Here is a 25,718-nt window from a genome sequence, read left to right on the forward strand (position 1 = left end):
AGAAAACTCAAGCTCACCTCTCAGAGGCTGAGATATTGGGATGAATAATGGTGTCAGGAAATGAGCCTTATTTAGCAAGTCCAAAAAGAGAAAGGAAGGAAGGTGTCTTTTTTGTTTGTTTGTTTTGTTTTGTTCTAGTTTTTTGAGGGAGAGAGAACAATTCTGTGGATGGAGACACAGCTATTTCCAGCTCAGGAACACAACTGCTGTGGATATTTTGACATCAAAGCCTGATGACCTCCTGTCCCCTTGAGGATCTTAATCTTGCACACCAAACTGGTCAAAGAAGAAAAACATGATTCTTCAGTTATCCACCTAAAGAAAGGGATGATAAAAAAATGTGCAAGGCATGAACATTTCTCTTTTTTTTGTGGAACATCTTGTGGGTCTTGTCTTTTGTTTTTTGTTGGATATGTTGCCTCAGAAATTGAAGAAATGCTGTCAATTGTACCTTTCCCTATTGAATAAAATCTATTTAAATCCAAAGGATTATGCACATGTTATGTTATATTGCATGAAGGTTGTTTATATAGTGCTTATTTTATATAGTAGAAATATTTCAGATGAAGAGAAAGATTAGTGAATAGGACCTTTATTTATTTTATTGAGTACTGCTGGAAAAGTAAAGTTGCTGTAACTTTTGTCTTTATGCTTTTCTCAGTGGGTCTGCCACTCAGAAAAGGTATCTGTGCTCAGTTGCAATGCAAAAAGAGTCAGGTAGTAAGCAATATTTCCAGAGAGAGAAAAGTACAAATGAGTGGCATGTGCTCTTGCAGTGAGATTTAGGTCGAGGTGGATGTCAGGAAATCTCCTTTGTGACCCTGAATTACACAAACCTGCTCCTGCCAAAGACTACCAGGCACCTCAGATATCAGCTCCTCAACACCACCCCTGGCCACAGTTTGGCCAAAACCTACAACTTTTCAAGAATCCATTTTGAAGACCAAAATGCCTTTGAGACATAAATAATCGATGCGGGAAAGGCAGAATTAGAAATAAAACATAGCCATGGAAATTCAGGAGTGTTTAACCAAAACCTGTTTCTGTTGCTGTCGTAACACAATTGTTTTGCTTTCTTGCAAATTTTGAGTGTCTTCAGTGAAACTCATAAGCCTGGTGCTGATGATAAATCACCTAAGAATGCACAGCTGCACCAAGAGTAAAAAAGGTCCCAAAATAAATACACTGTTTATTTTTGTAGCTGATACTTGTTCCTAAGCTCTTTCAAAAAAAAAAAAAAAAAAAAAAAAAAGAAATCACTCAACTTGCCCAGCCAGCAGAATTTACCAGATTCTGCAGTAATTACAAGGAAGAGAGAAAAGGAAGCTGCCTTTTTTTCCTCAAGGTAAAGACAACAGGACATTCTCTGAGCACTTTGGCTTCAACATGATAAACTCAAATCTTTATCAGCCCATAACACATTTTGTCACAAGAGAAAAAAAAAGTGATTGAGTTGGACCTGTTAAATGATCTCCATTATTTCATAATTATATGGCTAATTCTTGAAACATTTCTGTGGGCATACATGAATTTCAGAAAGGTCCTGACCAAGATTTCTCTTTAACCCAGGCCACCACATCAATTAGGGAGGAATTCTCTATGTAGGACTGGACTTTCAATTGTTCATTTTCACTGCTACCAGAAATTTTGGCCAAATTGGTTTGTTGCTCTCCTGGTGGCAAAATGTGAGCCTTTCCTGAAGAATGGGGTGTCTTAATTTAGAGCCAGTTCTGGAAGATGGTTTTTGAAGTTCTAGGAAATAGAACATGATTATGTAGCTAATTTTGCTCCTCTGAGCTCCTTTTCCCATGCAAATAAGTTCCATATTGCTATAAAATATGTTAAAATGACACATAATACATTTATTATTTTTAATGAAACCTGTATTTTCTCCTCTGTAAAGATAAAGGCAAGAAACTATGCTGAATTTTGGAACAGAGCACACATTTGGAAATGGCCATTTATCCAGGTAGCTTTGTAGATAATTTAGATGAACTGCAGTTTAATTATGTCTTATGTGTGTCTTGCATGACCCCTGAACGGAAACAATCCTGGTTTGATCAAGCATCTGCTCCCAAAACCCTTGACCTTGCTCCCTGGAATAGGAATTAGCTCTGAAAGTAGCATAAATTAGTATTTAATCCTAAAATAATATTTAATTTGCACCTGTAAGGAAGCTTTAATTAGTGTGATTATACTGAGTGGAGTGATATAACTCACTTCAGTTGCTGATGCTGTTAGATTCAGCCTGGAAATTCGGTTCTGGAAGGGCTGAGTTGTGAGGTGGTGGAGCAGAGGGAAGCGTGGAAGGAAAGGTAGAAAAGGACAAGGTGCTGCCTCACGAATATAATTGAGAATATTATAATTTTATCTGACCCAAAGAAACAATTTTTCCCCCTTTCTGAGCAAGGATGGCATCCTTGCTACACTGACTGCTGAGGCCTTCCCAAAGAGCAACCCTGAAAGGTCAGATTTTCATTAAATGAGGCCTATCTAGTTATTAAAGTGAGATAATGCAGCACACACAGCTGTTTAGCTCTCTAAATCACAGCATTTTGTTCCTCACTCTCTCTGTTTCTGCAAAACTGGAGCTGCCCCAAAAGCAGCTCGGCCTGGCCACTCATCCGCATTCGTGCTGTGGGCATTTGCAATTTCTGCAGGGAATCGTCTCCAATTTAGGGTGTCCTGTTAGCTCTGTGATGCCAGGGTAGACACTGGAGAGGGGGAAGACCTTTTTTTAGGCAGGATTAACCTGCTGGGAATGCATCTTGGCACACAGGTTGGTGAAGAGAGATGAGGCCTACCCACAAAATCTCACCTGTACACACCCACACGTGCTCTCCTCAAACCCAACCTCCCTGTTTGCCTTGGGCTGTCCCTCCTCTGACTTCAGGGGTTCCCAGCAGTGGGTAGAGTATTTTCAGAAACAGAAATGAAAGGGTACTCTGTGACCATGTTCATAGGGGTCCCAGGATGAGGGGAGAGACGAGGATCTGACTCCATGTTTCAGAAGGCTGATTTATTATTTTATGATATGTATTACATTAAAACTATAGTAAAAGAATAGTAGAAAGGATTTCATCACAAGGCCAGCTCAGAATAGAAAAAGAAAGAATAATAACAAAGGTACATGAGCCCAATCACAGATGCACCTGTTGCATTCCACAGCAGCAGATAATAATTGTTTACATTTTGTTCCTGAGGCCTCCCAGCTTCTCAGGAGGAAAAAATCCCAAGGAAAGGATTTTTCATAAAAGATGTGTGCGACACTACTCCTCTCAGGAAGGTGCTTCATCTCTATCAGTTCTGGGGGGACCTCTTTCTATATTTATAACTCTTTTTATATATTATGCTTGAGCTCGTGTGAAGAATCCCTGAAAGGGTTCAGGCAGGGAAATTGTGGGAGTTTTCTCAATGTCCTGGGGTTCCTGGATAGGGCTGCTGTCCCTGTGTGACATGAGCACACTCTGCCACCAGCTGAACAGGAGGAATCCAAAGGGAAAAGGCTCCAGCTGAACAGTTTGCAACTCTGCCCTTCAAACTGAAAAGAAACCACCTCCAGCTTTTCTGCAAATCCATCTCTCAGGAAGAAGCTTATGACAAACCCACAAATCCTCCCATTTGTCTGAGAGCCCTGAGAGGAGCCAAGAGCTTTCACAAAGCTGTGGTGGAACAGGTCCCATCATGACACAGATCTGTACATTTCCAGATCATCCCGTGCTTGTGCTGGAGCGGAATCAGACATTAAGGACTCAGTCAGCAAGTTTACTTGGACTCCATGGGAGACTTGTCTTGACAAGACAAGCTGTTTTTAGAGAAAGGACAATGCCTTCCATCCCTGGGTAGGTTTCTTTTTTCTTTTGTTAACTCCTCCTCTCTGGGTATTCTTAGTAACAGCATTTAAATCATCAGAGAGTGTCATCACACAGAGCCAGGGGCAGATCACACACAGGTTTAAATTGGATTAATGTCACTGAACTCGGAGTTTCTCCAAATGGCACTGGCTGAAACAGTGCTTGAGGAGCCAATGATGGGTTTTGCTGCAGAATAAAAAGCAATACCTTTGTCTTCCTTTGTCTTCTCTCCTGCTCTTCCCTTGAAAATGACAGGAGGTGTCTTCTGGCTTTTATTGAAATCAGCAATGTGCTTTTATTACAGGTGGTGAAGGATTTTATAAGTATAATTCCTGTGTTTTGTATACAGCCTCTGAAAGCTATCCACCATCTCCATCTCCAGCTGGTAACATTAATTAATGAGAGTGTTAAAATCTATTGATCATTGGGTCCTTTATGGCATTATAAAAACCATAACCCCATTTTAGAAAAAATTACACATCTCAGCCCAAAGTTTCCCTGATCCCCTGGCAGTGAGAGCAGGGAGTGATGTGCCTGTGTCCGTATGGTGTGGACCAACCCCAAATCCCTGTGAGATGCAGGAGCCTCCATATCCCATATTTTCCAGGCACAGTGCACTTCTTACCTGGTGAAATTGTGGTTTTAATGTGAGCAGAGATCAGTGTGCCATAGTGACAGACCTTTCTGTATGTCTGTCCATCTGTCTGTCTGTCTGTCTGTCTGGCAGCAGCTGGGCAGGCACATCTTAAGACCAGGCTCTGGTCCACATCATAATGGGAAAAGGCAAAAATTCCTCACATTTTGTATCAAGTCTGAGCCATTATTTTTGCTCTGAGAATGCCCTCAATAAAAGCCATGCGGAGAATGTTTGAAAGATTGCTTTCTATTTAAATTACTTTCAGTTTAAAGCAAAAATGTTGAAGTTGGTATTATTTTATAATTCCAAAGAGGGAGGGTTACAGAACTAAAGTTTGCTGGAGGTACTGCCTTTGAAACAGGAGATTTTTTCTTCTGATGGGAGCACGGATTGGCAGCAGCACTGTTCATGTAGCAGGAGTTATTGAACAAACAAAGCCTGCTGTCTTTTTTTAGTAACAATCTCAAGAGTAGATCTAAACAATCAGTTCAAAACAAATGGCCCTACATTTATAAAATTAGAAGTTACTTTCTTTTTAAAATATGGGGCTTTTTCTTCTCTCTCTTTCTATAGGTTGAGAGCACATTCCACCTCAATACACCCCTTAAAAAGTCTCAATTTTTATGGAAATTTCTTAATGCTCAAAGGATGTAAAGATTTAACACAAATACTTCACAATTTTTGTTTGCACAGTCAGCTTTTTGGAACAGCACATCTGTTCCTGTGTATTTTATCCCACTCTAGCAGGATGGAGGCAGGGGTGCGATGGGGCCTCCTGAATATTACAGCAACGTTATCAAATATCTATCTATCTATATATATAGATATATAAATAGTTAAATTAAAGTTAAAATTTGTTATTTTTAAAATAGTAAAATAATGACCATATATATAGTCATTATTTTACTATTTTAATAATAAATAATTAATCATTAAAGTAGTAAAATTAAAACCAATTAATTATTAATGTATTCATTATTAATTTATACTGATATTAATGTAATATTAATATATGTAAATTTAGAGTAATAATATATAGTATACTGAAATAATAAATAATTATATAAATAATAAATAGATAAATAATTAATAATATAAATATATAACAAATTTAATAATGGTGAGTTTCTATTATTGTTTTATTATTTTAATATATTTATTATCATGATTATTATTACTATTGTAATCAATATTATATTAATATTATTCTATTATTACTATTATTATTACTATTACTATTACTATTACTATTACTATTACTATTACTATTACTATTACTATTACTATTGCTATGATGCAGAATAATGTACAAGGAAGTAAGCATGTCCTGCAAAGACTTTTGATATTCAAAGGAAGACATCCAGGGTACCAGACAGAACCACTCATCCTGTGGCAGGCACTGCTTAAGGATGGAGTTTCTGCTTCTCCATTTTGCGTGTTGGTCCAGCCTAACTTAAACACAGCATTTTTGGGAATTTCAGAGCAAAATGCAATTACATCTTCTTGATGTTCACTTTTAAATTTTTGAGAGAAATGAGAGGGTTTCCTTCCAGAGTGTTCATGGTGCTGTCTCATCAGCACGTTTTCCTTGCTTTCTGACCTGGAGGTATTATGAAATGCTACTTGGCCTGCTTTGTGGGTGTTTATTTATAGATACCTGCCTTATGATTTATTTTTCCATCAAATTAGAGTTGCTGGTAACAGTGTCAGTTGCCATCCTGACACCTTTTTAATTTCCTCTGTGCTTTCATGAGGTGAGGCCTCTGAATCTGCAGTGAAATTGGGCTGCCCTGGTGGTTCTCCACTTTGGTGGCACAATTTTTCACTTGTGCTGTCCAAAACTTATAGATTTCTTTGTGTGAGGAGAGAACTGCACTTCATGTTCTCAGATTTAATTTGTAGACCAAAATTTCTGGTGATCCTATGATCACTGTGGACACAAAGCAAAAGTCTTTTCCCTTCTGGTATATTCAGGCTGTGTGCTCCAAAGGCTCAAAATATGAACCCAAATTAGGTTTGAATGAGGCTCTCAGGTCTCTGAGAAGGCTTGAGTCTTCTATAAATAAATAACAAATCAAATAAATGTGTGCCTGTGTTATTCAGGAGCTACAAGAGTGCTCAGGCTCACAGCAAATGAAGGAAGAGACACTTGGAGTTTGTGGCACCCACACAACTCCTGAAGGAGAAAAAGAAAATAAATTTTATTCTTGTTTAGGTTTATGAGTTCTTTGTGGACCTGTAAGCCCAGTCTCCTTTTTTGTTGGTTCACCATTTACTGCTGTGGTGGAAATGCATTCAGCTTTTCATTCCTGCCTATTCCTAGATAGCATTAAATCACACATTTTGTAGTGGTAGATTTTTCCACAGTTTCATTGTTACTAGAGCAGGCTCCGGGAAAAAAAGTTGGCATACCTTGCTGAAGTGGAAAGCTGAACATTTTAAAAATTACTTTCTTCCTCTCTTTATCACAAATGCCTTGTTAAAATGAGCAAGTAGAAAAAGAACTATTGTGGAAATTCTTTTTAAAAAAAGATATCCCCTTCTTTGCCACTGAAAGGCAAGAGTTTATCTGATAGGATCATATCTATCAGAGGCATGCTCTGATGGAGAAAAAAGAGCAATTGCAAAAAGGAAAAAAATTTATTTCTCCATTCTTTTTTAAAAGAGGAAAATATCCCCCTTCCTGACCACCTGATTAGAGCGTCTTGCAGATATTCAGTGAAAGAATGAAAATCTCCTTTGGCTCTTTTATAGGAAAAGGAAGAAAATAATGTTTAGCAGTCTCTTTAGGGCGCAACAAATTTCATTATCTGTTCTGCCCATCAATCTAGAGGAGGATTTCCCTGCTTCCTGCATAGTTTGGAAAAATTTCCAAGACCTCCCTTTGTTAATTTGTGCTACAGGAGCAGAGATCTTCCAAATGCCAGCCCACAAATAAAAGCCTCCTTATCAAGAATATGAAAGGCAAGTGACAGGGCAGAATTTTGCTTAAACTTAGAAAAAACCCACTTTGTCCTTTGTCATGATGGATTAACATATACATGTGCATCTAAATGAAAGATGTGCTGTGGGAGAAGACATCTGAGAAGTCTGTTAAAAAGCTTTCTCATTTGTCACATCTCAAGTTTCATGTATTTTTTTTGCTTGATAGCAGGCATCTCTTACCTTTCATGTTTTATTTTCCTCTTTGTCCACTGCTTATTAATTGTTTTGAGCTGTGACAGCAGAATCCCACCAGTGAATATCTGTCATGAGTTCTGTCTCAGAAATAAACACTCTTTTACAATCCCAACTTCTCCGACAATAGGCCAATGTTTGATTTGTTCTCAAAAGTATCAGGATGTGGAAATGCCTTTTGAAAAGCCTCCTTGTCTCCCAGGGGTGCAGACACACCTGAGAATGATGTAAGGAAAAGCAAAATCGTGGAGAGAATGAGTGGGAAAACAAAGAAAATGGGACACAAAACCAGAGAAAACTCCCTTGTCTCAAAAACTGTCAAATTCTCTTTGCAAATGGCTTTGCATTGGAAACCTGGGTTTAAAAAGCAAAAAGAAAATGCATTTTGTATTTGCATTGAGGAAATTAAATGGCTTTTTGGAAAAGATTTCTTGCCTGAAATGCCTTCTCTGCCTCCTGCCAGACTCAAAAAATTGTGAAGCTTGCAGCAACAGCACTTTGATGTGTCCTGGTCCTTCTAATGTTCCTTCTGAGTTGCTGTGAAGGGAATCTGGAAGAATCCTTTAGTTTGGTTGGGAAAACTGCTGCTCCTAAACCCAGAGATTCCCAGTTGTAAAAATGTATTTGAAAATGCTGTTGGTAAACATCTGGTGAATAAAAAAAGCCTTTGCTGTGCATTTATTTTGTCTTCTGAAACAAATGTCATCCTTTGCTATGGAGCTTCTTCCAACCCACAGTCTGCAAAGCACAGCACAAAAAGTTTTGACTTGGGGCAGGAGAAGGGATTTGGTCAATTTTGATAAATATATAATAAACGAAGTATTGTGGTGAAAAATCACTCAGTGGAAACCGGTTTGTTCCTCCTTAATCGCACTGTGGAGGTCTTGCTGAACATTTTTGTGGCCAGCAGCATTGCCAAATTTATGGACTCCATGCTTTACATATTTTTGTTATTAAAACTATAACCCTGGACATTTCCCACTGTTGCACGTGGTGAGTAGGATAAGCCAGGGCCAGGTTGCACAGGACCATGTCCAGCCGTATTTTGAATATTTCTGAGGTTGGAACTTCCACAAACTCTCTTGGTCCTGTAGCTGACAAACCTACAGGAGCTTGGAAATATTTCTGGGATCTTTGGCAAGGAGCAGGTAGTGGTGACAACGCCAACCCAGTGTCTTCTTCAGGGTTTCTTGCATCAATAAGGGCCAAGCTGTCAGTGGCCTGACTCAGCACATGTCAAAAATGACATTTTTCCTTGCATAATCTGGATTTCATCCACGCTGCTGAATGCAGAAAGTGCATACATTAAAATTCTGCATGTAAGTTAGAACTTCCAGATTTCCAACCCTTAAAGCCAGCTACCCTCTCCTTCAACACAATCACTGAATCAGCCTTTGGAGCTGTGTATTTCCTTCTGTAGAAAAAAAAAACCCAAAGGGTACACATTCAAGTGTTGAAAGAAAAGATGAATAATGAGAGAAATGTTTCAAGAATGCAGAATTTTTCAACAAGTTCTTAAGCACTGCTGAGTTATTAGCACCTCCTGGAGAATTTGGGATTTCTTCTACAGTCCTTGTCTCCCTGGCAACGAAAGTTTAGTGTAACAGCACTGTTAAAATATGATGTATTTTGTTTCCTCCGTGCCTTAACGAGAGACATTAACTAGAAAGAATCATGCTAAAATGGTGACTTCACTGCAAATAATTTCAAAACCATTTCTTTTGAATCTCTAGACTCACCCAGCTTGCAATAAATTTTACAAGAAATTTCATATTGCTAAAAAAAAGGGATAATTATGTGTATGTATGAAACCTAACAAAAGAGGAGTAGGGGATATAAAATTCTTACAAAATAATACATTTTGGAGTTGATATCTGTCTTCTAGAAAAGGAAACCAAAGCAAAACATGAACCACATTTGAATGAAACAGCAGAGCTGTAGTTAAGAGGTTCTGGGTTAGGATTTCCAATTATAACTTTTACAGCAACACTGAAATCAGTCTGCTTTGCTGACTTCCACTTGCTGGCCATCTGTTGTTTTGCCTGTTAAAAATGCCTTTCTGGAATTTTATCAGAATTTCTTTTACATGCAGGCACTGGAAAAGCCAATAACCTTCCCAGTATTTGCAGAGCACCATGCACAAAAAAGGTGCAGATGTGACTGGACATTAGGTAAAATTAATTTGGAAGCATTAAGTGTAATAATATTTATTAATTATTTTATTAGTTTATTATTGCTATGTAATAATACTGTATAACAATATTGTAAAACTCTCTGGATAATTGTGGAGTTATAGCAGTTTTGGGGTTTTTTTTTGGTACACAGAATTAACTGAGCATGAAATCAGAACAAGCTATCCACACATTAATCTGGTTCTTTAAAAATTATGTTGTTATTATATATATGTTGTCACCATGTTAACCTCCTTCTTTGTTAAACAGATCTGTTTTGGAAGAGCAAATGTCAACCCTGTCCAAAAATTCAAATCCCAGGAGTTTTGTTTGATTCCTAAAGTATCATTAATGACAACAAGCAAGAATAGAATCTGTCTGTAGCCATCACATTTGAAATTCTCCGCTTAACTTCCTCTTCCGTATCACCCCATGGCAGGCAAAATAAAATATTATGTAAAATAGGTGTAAAATATTGAGTATTCTCATGTGTTTGGTGTCCCCATCCAGCCCCACAGACACTAAGGAATTAGCCAGAGATGGATATTGACATTTCCAGACATGTTTTACAAACAAATCACACCCAGAGCTCTGACAAACTTCAGTCTGGAGATTTATACTCAGAGATTCCTCACAGTCCCACTGGAGGCTGCATGAGGTATCTCAAACCTTGCTTCTTTCCCATTTCAGCAGCTTTTCAACTTAATACTCAGATGTTCTAGGCCACTCAAGTTTCCTTACAAAAAGGCTACAAAATGTGATGTCAGAGCTGCAAACTAACTGGGGAGATGGGCAGCTAAAGGTTTAGTCTAGAATCTGGTCTCACAAGTGATTTGTGAATTAATTTTGTGAATTAATGGTGCCTACCTTGCCTTCTGCCACCAGCGTGGCCTCTGCATGCAGCCCTGCTAAGTGAGAATTGATTTCTCTAGCACAAAACAACAGAGAGGCTGCAGAACTCTCAAAATCTGGTTATTTTCTATTCACACACTCCTCAAGAGTTACTAGACTACTCCCCCCCAGCCTCTGATGGACACAAAGCTTCCTACAACTCCTGCAAGGCCTGTCTGTGCTGTACTGTGGAATAAGGGGATGGGTGAAGATCACTTTTGCAGAATATATCTTCCTTGAACTGTTATGATTAAGAAATAAATTTTGTGTTAGTAAGCACAGAGTGAAGAAATGAGCAGGAGCTTGGGGATGGAAAGGAGTCTGGTAAGTTCTGGAGGCAGAACTTAGCTTTTTCTGCCATAAAAGCAGTAAATCTGTCCCCCAGGATGTCCTCAGCTGAAAAAAAAAAAAAGGAGATGATGGATGCTGTGAGGTACATGACAGACATAAGATGCATTCAGTGACTCCAGCTTCTTTTCCTGTCAAGCTAGAGGACATCAAATGAATGTACAAAATCCATGTACTTTAGCCTCCAAAAGAGGGAAAGGGTGCTCAACACCACCCAGTTAATCTGTGGAACCTCTTGCTCCAGTGCACTTGCAGCGACAGCAGGTTCAAAAGGAGAGTCCTTAAATTGATAGGAGAAAAACCTTTTAAGATTTTTAAATCTTTTAAAATCTTTTAAGATCTATGTTGAATATAGATGAACAGCCTCTGGCACAGGGGCATCCCTGAACCCCAATTTCACAGCCCAGATTTTTGGGATGTCCATCCTTTGGGATGCACCATGCTCCTTGTGTTCTGTGCTCCTCTCTTGGCACCTGCTGCTGACCACTGCAAACCAGGAGGGTTCCTGGCTCAGCCTCATGACCCATTTCAGTCCTGATGGAACCTTTCTTTTGAAACCACAGCACTTGGACCAGGTTGGAAATCCTTCAGTCCCTGTGGAGAAAATCTGTCAGCATCCTAGGATCATGAACAATAGCACTTGCTGCCTAATTGCTGTGAATGGCCTGGCTGTTTTGCTGCCAAAAACTTGTCAAGGTGAATTATTATGTATGAGGAATATAATCTTGTCCTGCTTTTGTCTGGGATAGGGCAAGATGCTGTGAGATTTTGAAACTAATCTAAGTGTAGATCTAGTGTAGATGAACACAGCCAAATTAATCTCAAAGGATGGATATAGCTGAAGATTATTTTTATCAGCAAATAATAATATTTTATGCCATATCCTAAGAGGGAAAAAAACAAACCCATCGTTGCACAATCTTTATTTTCCAACCAACCTGGCCAAGTAATTTTCTTATCTATAGCCTTGCATTTACTAGCTTGATTGATTGTTCATATTCTTTGCCTCAATAAATACATTTTAAGAAATGTATAAAACATGTTACAATATCCAGGTTTTGATAAGGTCCAACATGTTGCTATGGAAATGCAGAAGGTCAGCTGAAAAATATTTGGGTTTCTTTATTTGAGGATAATTTTTTTTTCTCTGTCTTCATTCATACTCCATTCGGGGAAATTTATATTTCTTACTTGAATGGATCAGGCCTTGAGAAAAGTTTTGTTAGTCCCTGATAATTCTGAATCAGCTTTCCTTAAAAAATCTTAGCCGGGTTAGTAATTCATTCTCAGTGTAACACTTCATTTTCTGTGTAGAAATTCTGTGCAGATCACATGGATGTCTCTGCACTTTCTCAGATCCAGCACAGTTTTCAGTCACAAATTACTTGAGGACTGAGGAAAACCTTTCCTACCTTTATTAACTTTTACGGGAAGGGAAATTCCAAATGCTTCCAGATTTGAAACTTCACAAGATTTAAAAAGAAATCCACCTAAATCTTGTCACCACCACTCTAAAAGTTGCCAACTGCAGAAATGACGAAAATACTCGCAGAATTTCAAAAGTCAAAGAGGCACATTCTGTGAAGCCAGGAGCTTCACAGCTCAAGGTAAAAACACAGGATTGCCCCATGGCAAGCACTGCAGAAAAGAGAATCCCTCAGTGAGCCCAGAAGAATGAAAAATAGAGATATAAACAATAGCTGCTATCTGGCATTGCACTGCTATGCTAATGGAGCACCATGTTTCCACTCAGGGAGAAACCAGAAATATTTAGGTCAGCTCTACAGGAGCAGGACTTCCATCAGCCTTACCCCAAGGATAAATGATGGAAATAACAAAAAACCAAGCTCACAGGTCAGCAACAGCTGCACCTGGCTGCTGCTGAAGGGAAAGAAGCCTTTGAGATAAGACCTGCTATGAAACTCCGTGATTTAGGAAAAAACTGTTTCCACGTTTGGAGTTTGGAGGTTTGAGGCTCAGCCCAGATGTTACAGCTGAGGGAGAGGAGCAGAAATGCATCAGCCTTGCTGTGAGAATTTCTCTCAGGTGCACAGCCAGAGTGGGGCATCCTCCTCCTGTGCCCTTTCCATTCCTTTCTCTTCCCATCCCATTTCTCTTCCATTTATTTTTTCCATTTGCTTTCCACCTCTCTCTTCCCAGTCTCACAGTACCCAGAGTGCTCAGCCATGTGGGAATCAATGTGATGCATCCCTGTTCATTTGAATTTTTTCAAGTGGGTTTTTTACAATTTAGATTTTTTTTTGTCTTTTTTCTTTTATTGTTGTTGTTATTTCTTTGCTTTTGTTTGTTCATTTTGTTTTGCTTTCTTCTGTTTTGTTTTTTCTTTTCTGTTTTTTGAGTCACTGAAATCACTCTGAAGTTAGCTGGGTTCCAGTTACAATAGCAGTGAGCAACACCTTTGAAAAGAGTTGTGGACAAACTTCCTGTACTTTTACTGCATTTATTCTAGCAGTAAAATGCATTTATTCCAACTAATCTATTCTAGCTAATTTTATTTATTCTAGCTAATCTATTCTACTGTATTTATTCTAGATGAAACTAGAACCTAAAAACTAGAAACTAAAAACTAAATTCTAGCTAGAACTTACTCTAGCTGAAACTCACTGCACTCACCACCTTGCATCCCTCTTCTGTTTGTGGAAAGGGAGTTTCTAATCCACCTGTTTTCACCTGGAAACAAAAAAAATTATAAAATATCATCATCAGGTTTTGGGTTTCACAGCCCATCCTGTTCTCCTCTGCTTATGTTTGCTATGTGTGAGTAGAATTTGAAAATTCCACTTAAAATTCAAACAACAAGGAAAAAGAAAAATCCAGAACTGAGTGTCTTTCAAGTGGAAAAATGGAAATGTTTTGAATCATGGCAAAAAAAAAAAAAAATTTCTATCACTTTAAATGCTTAACTATTTTAGTACTTCTAAATCATCCATACATTGATGTATGGAATGGAGTGATTTGATTTTAAAACGAATTTAAAAATTAGAAAGAATAAGAATAACTTACATCCAGAAGGTGCCAAGAAGTAAATTTATCATGTGGAATTTGCAGCTATGGCCTGAAGCGAAGTTTTAGCAAAACTGTTTTCCCATAATTTTATTTGAATAATATTTGTACATTTATTCAGTTTTTAGAGCTGCTGTGTTTGGTTAAGTTTTAATTGATCATACCCACTCCAATAGCAACTCACACTTATTTTCTACTGAAAACTAGAGTAGGTCAAAAGTTTATGTTAATATATTGTCTTGTCCAATTTTTTTTTAATGAAGAAATATCGAACTTTTAAAACAAATTCAATTTTCACCTTATCCTACTAAACTTCGGCAAAATAAATATCTATTCCCTATTAAGAGTCAATTTTCAAGGGACAAATATTCAACATGATTAAAGAGGAGAAACTTCCATACTGCTACTTTTCTATTTTTCACAAGCTTTCAGAAATGGAATTAGATATAAATTGTCAGCTCATAAAGAATGTTTATTTGCCTTTCGTCAACTGCAGAAACTTTTCAATAAACTGTTTCAATAATCAATAGCTGATGGATATTTTAGTGCATTTTATATTCTACTTTCAGTTGTATTCTGCACTCCTATAGGTAAGAGTGTATGCTCTCATTATTATCTCTGCATACACATAAAAAATATTTTATTTTTATTGGATTGCAGTTTTGCATAAATATTTATCTTTATTCCTCCAAGGTAATGAAAAAATTGATCTTCTGAGGTTTTCTGCAGACTGTCCAAGCTATTTATTAAGTTCGCACCCACTCATGTTGTGGTTAGGCCCCATCAGTTTATGAAAAGCTTTAAAAGATTGATAAACTTAACACCTAATAGACCTATTAGATGTTTAAATGAAATACATTCCAGAAGAACCTTCTAAGTTGCATTTTGGGGGAAAAAATTGTGCTTGGTGTATTTCTACTGCTTATTTACTTTCTAATTTACCATTATCTTGAAATGAAGATTCCTGTTAGTCTGAAAAAAAAAAAAGAAAAAAGAAAAAAGAAAAAGAAAAAGAAAAAGAAAAAAAAGAAGAAAAAACAACCTTTAATTGTCATGCCATCGGAATTATGTAGCAGAAAAGAAATTTGGAAACCCAGCATGAAGCCACATTTGACCCAAATCCAGCGAGTACAAGGGAGCAAGGCACACAAGGGAGTGAACAATCCTCCTCTTATAGACCTTTATTATACTCTAAGAGGTTCCAACACAGAAATTCTGGATATAGAGAGCATCTGACAGGTTTTACTCCCACTGAGGTCAAAGAAAAGTGTTGCAATAATTTTAGTGAGCTTTTTAGTAATGCTTATCTCCCAGAGCATTGTGATTTCATGGCAAAAATCCATGGAAAAGGGGAAGATGGCTTTTGAAAGTACGAGCAAGAAGCCAGAATTAACACTGGTGCTTTTACTTTTGTTTCCAAAAGCAGCTCCACCTTCATAATGATTAGGGATAAGAGAAATTGGTGATATTGATTATTGGCCAATTGATCTGCTCTGCTTTGGACCCAGCAAAATGAAACATCTATAAATCCAGTGTGGATCTCTTCTGCTCTCAGTTGCTGTCAAAAAAGTTCTTCTAATAATCAGATTTAATTGATTTTTTGTTTGTTTCCTGTATAAACTTTAGTGTTTGTTTAGATCCTGAGGTTCAGAAAAAATAAAGGAAAAAAATAAAACAAGGTGGTTACATGTGGATATGTCTTCAACACTTAGCAATGCTTTATTCTTGGTAATATGATAGTCCAAACCATGGATTTTTCCTTCTGAGAAAGATAAAAAGCCTTTCTTGAATAAAAATAGTAATCTTCATTAAATATATTTTTAATGTATTGTTTTTAGAAAACTCAACCAGTTGGTATAATTAACTAATTGTTCAAATATCTAAAAATCATATATTTTTAGAAGAGCCTACAAATTTCTAGAGAATTTTTTCCTTCTTCTTTCATGTTAATAATGGCTTGTAAAGATGTGCAAGGTAAAATTCCTTATCTGTTGAAATAATCCAAAGGCTGCAGAAGCTAAACATGCTTCAGTTGGTATTTCTACTTCTCAATATCAACAATTTTAGAAGGGAGCTGAAAAAGCATGGTGAAATCTGTTTTTCATTTCGCCAAGTTGAATATTTACACAGCAACATCATAGTTTATAACTTTTACCTGAACAGGACACAGTGTTTGTCCACTTTTTGCTACAACTACTAAATTTTTTTGAGAAGGATTTTTTCTTCCTTTTCCACTTTTGTCATGTTTCCATTTTCTTATTCCCAAGAGAATGTGATCTATTAATAATAAAAAAAAATCTTTTAACTTATCCTATTTTTTCCACTTAAATCATGGCTTATTTCCAGAAGAGACATTAGGAACTGATTTAAAATAAATAATTCTCTAAATCATGTCTATTTTTCTCTGCTGTGGTCTCCTGAATATCAGATGCATCCTGACAATCTGAAAAATGTCCATCTTTTTCTTTCATGCATTGCCCATCCTCTATCAGTTACTTTTTATTCTCCTTGATGCAACCATGACACTTTTATAAAGATTTTTATTCCCTGATCTGTGCTTCAGACTTGGGTCTTCTGGAGTATTTAAATAATATCTCACCCTGGAAATATCTTAGTGCCCCTCTGCTTCTTACTCTGTTGAAGATGGTTAAGAGATCCAACACTGAGACCTGGAAATTTTGTGAAATCAAAGTGAATTCTTTCAGAAAGAAAAAAAGAAGAAGAAAAAGAAGAAGAAGAAGAAAAAGAAAAAAAGAAAAAGAAAAAGAAAAAGAAAAAGAAAAAGAAAAAGAAAAAGAAAAAGAAAAAGAAAAAGAAAAAGAAAAAGAAAAAGAAAAAGAAAAAGAAAAAGAAAAAGAAAAAGAAAAAGAAAAAGAAAAAGAAAAAGAAAAAGAAAAAGAAAAAGAAATTTTTTTGATCTTCTCTGCATAGCATCAGTGTTTAGGAGGCCCCACTAAATTGATAAATTCTCCAGTAGGCTACAGAGGTATCACTAGAATCCTTGAAGCCAAAATAATTAAATAACTAGGATTACAAAGAAAATTATAATATTATAATTGTCATTATAGTTGGTGTAAACATCTGGATCTGACAATACCAAATAAAACCACACAGTTACCCTGGGTGCAAATGTCAGGCAGCTGAGGTGACTGAAACTGAGACAAGAACAGCAGCAGCCAGGGATCCACACCTTTCACAAACATCAGGGGCATGCCATATGGGTAAAAATAACAATTTCACCATGTCCAAAAAACCTTGAGGCCATCAGGAAAAATTATCTATGTAAACAGATTTGGGTGAATGCAAATCTTTCACTTCAGTGCCTTTGAAATTTATTTTTTTTTCCCACCAGAGGCCCTTCCTAATTAAACTGTAACATTAAGCTTGTTACTTAAAACAGTTTTAATAGGAAAAAGGGTTGTTAAAGGCCTTCTGAAGAAATGAAATTATTGTATATTTTATTATTTTAATATATTGAAGAGTTTGGCCAAGAAGTGTGGGTCAGCCTTGGGTGAATGGGAAGACATTTCCAGGCTCAGCTGCAGGGAACAACAACAAAAAAAAACTGGGGAAAAAATTCCTCTTTTAGCATCATAAATATTTCTCAATTTTTGCTTCAAGAACTTGCCTCTCTCTTGACTCCTCTGTGAAAATACACAATTCCTGCTCTGAGGCAGTGTCTTTCCAGACTGAGGGTGAAAAATAGAGGACAAGGCATGGAAATGTGTGAGTGTTCCAAAGGCAGCAGATTAACAGCTCTGATTTCTGGACTGGGTCTTAAAAGCAGAGCAACAAAGGAGGGGAAAAAAAGTGTTTCTCAGTAGTGTAATCAGAAAAACAAACAAGGAGTATGCAAAAGAGCTGTTTTAGCATGCTAAAAAATTATTTAACTCCTTTATTCAGGCTTCAGAAAAAATTAAAACTTTACAATTAAGAAAACACATGATATCCAATTAAAGGAATAATTTTTCCAAATGCCCAGATTAACTCCTTCAATCAAACTTGGAATCACACCTTTGAAAGTGTTTTTGTGGCATGGGGATGGATGATGTCTCCAACAAATATAAAATTACAAGCATATCATTTTCTTATTGATGATGAAAAAAAAAGATGAAATTTCTAACAAAAATGAGGGACGTTTGTGGAAAAAAAAAAATCTGATGAGTTCTAGCAGCCCAGAGACCCCACATATTGCAGAGAACTAAAGTGTAATATGAGAATTAAAATTAACATAATAAAAACACCAAAAAACGCGTATTCCTTTCTAATCCAGTCCAATCAAGTTCAGTGAAGCCAACATCAGAAAAGTTAAGTCTGAGCTTAACATAATTTAATACGTAATATATTAAAATACAGTATAAACCACGTTGTATTAAAATATATATATACAATATATTAAAATAATATATATATATAATTAAATATAAATATTATAAAACATATAATAATATAATATAATATAATATAATATAATATAATATAATATAATATAATATAATATAATATAATATAATATAATGTAATGTAATGTAATATAATATAATATAATATAATTAGAATATTATATCATATTATATTGTTAAAATTATATACTAAGGTGTTATATAATTAATATATTTTTAAAATAGTGTATATATAAAATATGTATAATAATAAAATATATATACAATATAGTAAAATACAGTATAGTAAAATACAGTAATATACATTTAGATATTTCAAAATCTATACTACTATATATTAATGTTTTAATATTAATATGCACTATTATATAGTATATATATGATAAATATATAGTTATATATTAATACTATAAATATATTAATATTTAAATATTATATATTTAAAACTTAGCAGCAGGGATCAAAGCAGCAGGGGACTGAGGAGCCCCTGTGGTGGCAGTGAGCAACCTCGGGCTCTGCTCACTGCTGGTGGCATTTTCTATTGAACCATCTCCGAGGACTTCTCCTGTGCTCTGTGTTTCTAAGGGTTTTCCCTCTTGGGTTTTCTTGCTTCTCTCCTGCACCTTTATTTCTCCAAATTTTCCTACCCTGTCAGCAGCAGCCCCTGTCCAGAACTGGCTATAAAATATGAGCAAAGCCACTAACAGAACCAGAGGACACAGCCTTAAGCTGTGCCAAGGGAAATAAAGGTTGGATGTCAGGAAAAATTGTTTAACAGAAAGGGTGATAAAGTTCTGGAATGGCTGCCCAGGGAGGTGGTGCAGTCACCATCCCTGGATTGGTATAAAAAAAGCCTGGATGTGGCACTGGGTGCCAGGGTTGAGTTGAGGTGTTGGGGCTGGGTTGGACTTGATGATCTTGAAGGTCTCTTCCAACCTGGTCATTCTGTGTGATATAAAACAAAATAGTTAATTATATTAATATAATGTGTTACATAAATATGTCACATATTGTGTATTATGTCACAAATAATATATAATAGAAAATTTCAATATATAAAACATTTAATGCATACTGAAATTCAACAAGAAGCCTAAACCCACCTTCCAAAGCTCACACTTACATTTTATCTATTGTATAAAATTATTTATACATTTGTCAAATATACATATTGCATAACATTTTTATAGATTTGTATAATATATATAAACTATTTTTTACAATATAATTGCATAGTGATATTAAAGCTACAACTCCTCCAGAGAAGGGTTGAGGCATGAACATCTCACTGCAATGTAGGAGCTGAAAGGTTTGATCTGGTGAAACCTCGTGTTCCTCACGAGATGCCAGCTCCAAAACCACCCCTGCAGAAAGGGGAGCAACAAATATGAATGAGCCCCAGGGATCTGCTAAAAACCTGGGATCTGAGAAGGAACACAAACCAAGCAGCCACCAAACCCAGCCTTTTATTGGTGGTACCACTAGATGGTATCCATTCTCTAACTTTCCTCATTTTTTTTTTTTTTTTAATTTTTCCCTGTCAGATGCTTTTTCAACCTGCACTGGCACAAAAATGTTTATACTGAGTAAACTTAAACAAGCACTTAGGGAGTGCAAGCAAGTGAGTAATTTATTAATTTTTAGTAATAAATTTGGGGTTTTTTTGCTTTTGTTAGACTTCATCCTCATGACAATTCACACGAGAGGGGTTGGATGAGAACATCCACCACCTCTATTTCACCTGTTTGCAGCAGAGATCACCAGCCAGGAAGAAAAATATTGTTTTTTAAGTCAGCCAATGGATTGATTGTGAAGTTATCACCCAGCTGGCAATCACACTGCCTGTCTTGTGCTTTTTTGGCTCATCTAGCAACAGGTGGAATCTGCTTATTTTTACATTCTTTAAGGGGAGATGCTGTTTGAAATCAGCTGCAAATTGCATTAATGTGCTCAGCTCCTGCAGCTTTAATGGTTTTACTTGGAAAGCAGCTCTTTAAAGCCCCTCAGCACAAGCAGCACCAGGAGAAAATGTGTTTCCCAGAGATCACACAAGTCTGTTTCCACTCTCAGAACTGCATCACACAAGAGCACTCACCCACAAAATGACAGTGCACATTTTCTGCAAAATGCAGCTTCAGTAGCTCTTTTATCTTCTTGTAGCTGTATTTTTGAGCTCTCTCTTCCCCATGCCCAGGAGTGATTTTTTTTAGTCCTGTGCTTTGCTTTTTCTTAATTAATGGGAAACCCTGCAGCCAGACAATGATTTGCTTCAGAAATTTGTGTTTCTCATAACAGACACAATGGAAGGGGTTAATCTGTCAGGTATCCTGGTAATAAAATAAAGGTTTATTGCATCTTCACTGCATTTTCAGTTCTGCCACTCTCATCTGAGCTTTAGCAAGGAAAAAGGGAAAGCAACTTTGGCAGAAAAAATTGGTGCAGCCTTGCTACAGCCTCCTAAACCTGAGGACTGTGCACTCAACCATGCTTCAATCTGCTTCTCATTTTTTTTATTTTGTTTTCTTTCAAATACAGTTGCTCAGTGGAAGCATTTTTTAAATTCCTGAGAGCCAGTGTCACAGCCTACACAGTATTTCTCCTGATCTCACTTGCTTACCCAACTGACTATTTCTGCCTGAATAATCAGCTTTTCCCAGTGGATCTTCCCAAGTGGATTTGGAAATCCAATTTTGAAGGAAAGATAACTTCCAGTGTTCTAGCATAGCCAGGTGTACGTGAGGTGTACAAACAGGCACAGATTTTTTTTTTTTATCATCTGCTGATGGGAGAGAAAATGAGTATTAAAACCATTCATTCATTGTATCAAAAAGATGCTGTCAATTAAAAGGAGATTTTGCAAATAACTTGTAGTGGAAGAGGTTTTTTTCATGAAGAATACTATAAACTATCAAAAATACAATTTTTCTGTGAGGTGTCCAGGACACGTGGATTCATTATTAACCATCTGAAATCATCCTTTGGACTTCTTTGCAGGACATACACACCTCATCTCATCCTGGGACCTGCAGGAGGAAAAAATAAGCAAAAATTAAACTGAAATTAATCAATATAAGGTAACTTCTTCTAAGCAGTTCTGACAAAGTATTTTTTTCTCTGTGCTTGCAACCCTCAGCTTACTTCTCACTGTCTAACATGCAGGCTGCAGCTAGACCTTTTCCTGCAGCTGTATTGCATATGGAATATTTTTTCTTGGACTTTTTTTTTTTTTCCCCTGACACCTAAGAAGTACAACTACTTACTTTGGGAGGTAATATTTGTCACACTTATTTTTCCCTCCAGCTGCTGAGCTTCATAAAATTGTAAGAACTCTGCATCTGCAAGAGTTTCTTCTCTTTCTGTCAAGTTGGCCTGAAATTGGCTGGTAGGTCAATAAGGGTGTAAAGTGACACACAGCAAGACAGACAGACATGTGCAGCACGTTGCAATTTTTCCACTGGTTTTGGGATAAAATGCTGAGGCCGGGCTGCCACTAGAGAGAAAACTACAAGTAAACCCCATTTTTTAAAATTTGGGCGTTAACCGAGACCCCAACAGGACTGCATAGCTGGGGTGACTTGGAGCTGGCAGCTGGGCAGGTGAAAACATTTTTTTGGCATGTGGGGCCAGGCTTTGGTGAAAATGGAGCCCAGATGGTGCAGAGTCAGAAATAATAAACTGCAGTTGATGCAAGGCAAGGAACAGTCCTGCCAATTTTTTTTTTTTTTTTCTTACAGGAAGAGAGGAACGAGAAGGAAGTTAGAAATTCCTTTTCTCCTGGATGGGACAGCTATGCCTACATCTCTGTGTTAAGCCACAGCTGGTCTCCTTCTGTTTCTCTAAGCTCTGATTACCAGCACAGCTCAGCTTCTGCAAAAATCATATTCATCTGGACAGGTGAGGATTTTAAGCTCTAATTCAATTTATTCAATGCCAGTCAGTCCAGAACCTAACTAAGCAATGTCTTGAATACCCATGGAATTAAGAGGATTTAGGAAAAGATGATATACAAGATTCTGCAAATTTAGATTGATTTTGGAGACCATTAAAAAAAATTAAATTAGAGAACGAGAACTCTTCATTACTCAAAGTAGGGTTTGGGGTAAGCTGTACTTCAAAGTAACCAAGTGATTTCCTGCATCTGTGGGAGCTAAATTCATTCATTTGTCATTAATCTGACCTGTGGATTGCAAGATTCCATAAAGCAAATTCACATCAAACCCAGCAGAAAGAGCAAAACCATGATATCTGCCACTGCTCAGAATCCTCTCTTAGCTCTTTTCCACAGTAATCTATGGCTAAAGAAAATGGAATTATACACAGGAAAAAGGAACTATGTAAAAAATATTTTCTGATTTTTTAGTCCATAAGTACTTTGTGTGAAGATTCAACGATGTGCTCCAGAATTGAAGGTTTCAGTGCCTTTTATGTATTTCTGAATTTTTTTTGTTCCAAGCCAAAAGATCAAACTGCCCAGAGGAAGTCCTTGGCCATTTACCACTTGCATTTCTTGAGGATAAATAACGCTGATGGGTGATCCAGGGCTTCCAAATGGAAACAATTCATATGTTGTTCTTTGTAAGGGAGCTGAGTGAATGCCAGAAACAAATAATCTGTATTTATTTGATGTGTTACTCCTCCTGAATAACCTGACACAGCTTAGAAAAAAAATAAAATAAAATAATAACATGGACCACACAGGCTTTAAAAAGTCAGTCTGTACTCTTCCTCCCTCTGAGCAAAAGTGGGATATCTCTCCTCAGCAGGCTTCAGCCCTGTGCCAAAATGTTTTACTTGGCCATATTTGCCCTAAACATCTTGTGGCTGTCACCTGTGAGTCTTACTGAGAATATTCTCCCAGTGCTCACTTAGGCTGTTCATGATTTTTGGGATGGAATGTCCAATCTGACCACGGCTAGAATTAGAGGGAAAACAGCCTGGAAAAGGTAAAAATTTGAAAAGCTGCTAATGCCAGAGCAATCCATGAATTCCAATAAATTCCAAACTCCAGTTGTGATGTGTGACACAGCCTACATGAAAACCTGGAAGAGATCTGATTTGTGTAGTCCAATAAAAAAGAAGATTAAGAGGTGATTTTGACCGGTTTTGCCAAAAAGGACATTACTTCTATTCCTGTTCTGCTTTGTTCAGAAACTGGTCAAGGCCTGATTTTATCTGACTTTACAACCCACACAACTGTATGTAAGTCAGGTCTGCATTCTGTCACACACATTTGTGTACCTGTTCACTCAAGTTTTCCTGAAGCTTCAACATCTTGGTTTTTTAGACACTTTTGGCACCATTAGATTTTAATTTTGTGTCAGGAAACATAAAGCTTACTGGACTGCTTCATGACCTGAGTGGTAATGTAATATACCGGTACCAAAAAGAACTTAGGTTTTGTGTTTGATATGCCCTGGGCCATGGTGGCTTGCCTTGGACATGTGACATAATCCCCCTTTCTTAATTATCCTTTCATTTCCATATTTAGGTGTTTGTGAACATTGCAAATACGCTCTTCTTAGCAGCTGTGACAGCTTAAAATAGAAGAAGAACCCAACAGAAACCCACAACAAAACAAGTCCACAAAATCTGCAAAAGGGGTGCTATCTTTCACTTGCCAGATTCCATCACTTGAGGCAAATAAATGAATTTTCAGGCACAGAAATCTTGCACCTCCCATGTGTAAACAATTCAAATTATACCATTTGCCAGCACTGAAAGAGATCTAGACAGGAATTCTCACACAAAATCCCTCTTGAATAATTTTTTCCTTAACACCAAAAAATGGTTGGGAAAATAATTTTGTGTGGAAACAGGGGACTTGACAGAAAGGACCAGACCCTCAATGGGCATTACCCTCACCCTTAACTTTTATTACCCATAATTAGGTCCAATATATTTACTCAGAGCTGTTCCATCAGGCCTTCCTGCACTGCTGGATGCACGTGGATGTGTTCACACAACACTGTCCCAGTCTCTCCAAGGGAATATCCCAAATTAACTACATGGACTTGTTCTAACAAGCCCTTTAAAAACTCCAGGAAAGGTTTTCCTGAAGAGGCACCACACAGTATTTCATCCAGGAACATTTTTATTCTCCTAGAGGTGCTTTTTTTTTTTTTTTTTTTTTTTTTTTTTTTGCAAAGTTTTTAATTTTTAGACTCTTGGCATTGTTGGAATTATATCTTTATATCTTTAAATGTCATACTTACAAGCTTGACTTTCATGGAGACAAGAGAACTTCTCTGTGGATTAGATTTTCCATTTAAAGAACGACCACACTACAAGAGAGGCCTAAAAACTGAAGTAAACACCTTTTATTATTGTTACAATGAAAGAACAGAGGTTGTAAAGTACTGTGTGCTGAAGAACAGAAGGGATGCATAGAAGGAAGAAGACAGCAAAAAGGAAAACAAAAGTTACTTTTTTTTTTTTTTTTTTTATATCTACTATATCAGTTCCTGAGTTTTTGGTGGGTATCCAACCTAGCCTGTATCCCAAGGAGCTGTAGTGCCTCAGCATCATAGAGTCATGAAATTTTGTAATTTCTCCCTGTGGAGAGCTCACCCTTAATTTTTCCTGATGGGATTTGCCCTGCAGCAAGAGGTGTACTCATTCTGAAGGAATGAATTTCCCTCACTGCAACCCAAGAAGAACCTGAATCCATTCATTTATGCTTTCCCTGCTAGATTTCACGAATCCCACTTGCAGTACTCTCTAAATGCAATTCTGTGTGGGTGAATTTTTACCCTTCATTAAGATGAATTTACACCACAAGGATAAATGAAGCTCTGGGGGAGCACCATAATTTCACACCCACTTTGTTGTAGCACCACTTATAAATATGACATTTAAGATGGTGCCTCCCTGGACAGCTGGGCTGATCAGGATGGCCTGTGCAGAACCTGAGAAAAAGGGCTCAAAATGCTCAGTGCTTGCATCTATGTCCATAAAAGGGTGTCTGACAACTCTTTAATCTCATTTTTGCCGTCACACCAGATATTTATTTTCATCTGGCACCACTCTTGGCTGTCACTGCAGCAATTGTGGCAGACTTCTGCTGCAAATTTAGGTCTGGTCAACCCACGTCCCAACCCTCCCTGGAATTCCCATGTCCTTAAAACTCTAAATAAAACCCTCTACTGCTACATTTCTTCTTGGCTTTCTCTCCAACCTTACTTTCTTCTTCACGACTTCAGGGGCCCACTGCTCT

This window comes from Ammospiza nelsoni, chromosome Z (assembly GCF_027579445.1).
Source record: "Ammospiza nelsoni isolate bAmmNel1 chromosome Z, bAmmNel1.pri, whole genome shotgun sequence".
Lineage (NCBI taxonomy): Eukaryota > Metazoa > Chordata > Aves > Passeriformes > Passerellidae > Ammospiza > Ammospiza nelsoni.